The sequence below is a fragment of the Sprattus sprattus genome (assembly GCF_963457725.1).
Source record: "Sprattus sprattus genome assembly, chromosome: 2".
In the NCBI taxonomy this organism is placed as follows: domain Eukaryota; kingdom Metazoa; phylum Chordata; class Actinopteri; order Clupeiformes; family Clupeidae; genus Sprattus; species Sprattus sprattus.
The window spans coordinates 69,027,537-69,028,848 of NC_137921.1; positions in this window are offsets into that span (position 1 = coordinate 69,027,537).

Here is a 1,312-nt window from a genome sequence, read left to right on the forward strand (position 1 = left end):
TTGTGGGGCTCTCCTGGATCGTACTTGATGATGTGATGTGTAAAAAGCCTTAAGACATATGAGAATGATCTTTGACTTCAAGTATGAACAGTATTCTGCATGGACACCACGGCTGTAACCTTTTAAGCGCTTTAAAATATTTTACCTTCAACACTCACTGCCATCCATAAATAGCCATCTTGAGGGTCTCGCTCTTTTCCTATCGCTGTTTATCAGTTGTTGTCATTGTGGGGGAAAAAAAACATCTTTGTCATATTCAGTGAAATTATTCTGGGCCAGTTACCATAGATACTGTCCCCTTTAATCAAGTATTGACTCGAGCACCCGGGATTTAATAATGTAATTAGCTGGAGTTATTTTTACTTGATTGAAATGATGAAGGGGAGGGGGATGCCGTGAAAGGAAATTACGTTTTAGATAGATGATTGATTTATCCTAAAAAAAACGATGTAGAAGTAAAAGATGTTGACAGTGTGACGGAGTGAATAGATTTATCAGAGTAGTTGTTTGGTTTATCTGGACACCCTTCTCACAGTCGGAGTAGCCAAAGAGTCACGTTATCCACTTAACTGCTGCTACCACGACTGGATAATTCAACCTCTGTTTACTGAATGCTTTTCATTTTGAATTCAATTCAGTTCAATGGCCTAATTGTGCTGGTCTACTTGCTATCACAGCAATTTTAGACTTTTCCTCCATTAAACCTGTTAAGCCTTGTATAGCAGCGACTGAATTAGTAATGTTGTGATCATAGGAACGGGTTGAAATGAAAAAGGTTGAAGCCTGAAATGATGAAACCTTTTCAATCCTTCTGCTGTGATGAAATGGGTATAGATCAGGCTTGTGAACTCAAACTGCCTTATTTCATATCACATCCAATAATATGTTGGATGACCGTTGAACGTTATTGACAATTCATGCCAAAAAGCATATCTGAAGTGGTGACATTGATGTACTGATAAATAAAAAGTGTCGGTAATACGTTGTGAGTTCTGTGTGTTTCCTGACGGCCTTTGAAAGGTTCTAAAGTTTCCTTCTGAAAAAGAGCCAAAGGGCCTGGCTGACACAGCATTGTAGTTATGTTTTGTCTTATTTGCAGAGCTGTTGTCAAGATGGCTTCTGCAACGTTCTGTCTACCTGTAGCAGAAGCTCCACCTGAACAAAGGTGCAGGAGGGGACAAAGAGGACTCTGGGAGGGGTGGGGGGTCTGGGCGGGTTAAAGAGTCACCCATTTTGTTTGGCACCGGGTACAAAGGTGCATCTACAGAGAGCAAAGAAAAAGCACCACAACAGAGGAGGTCAACCACTGAAA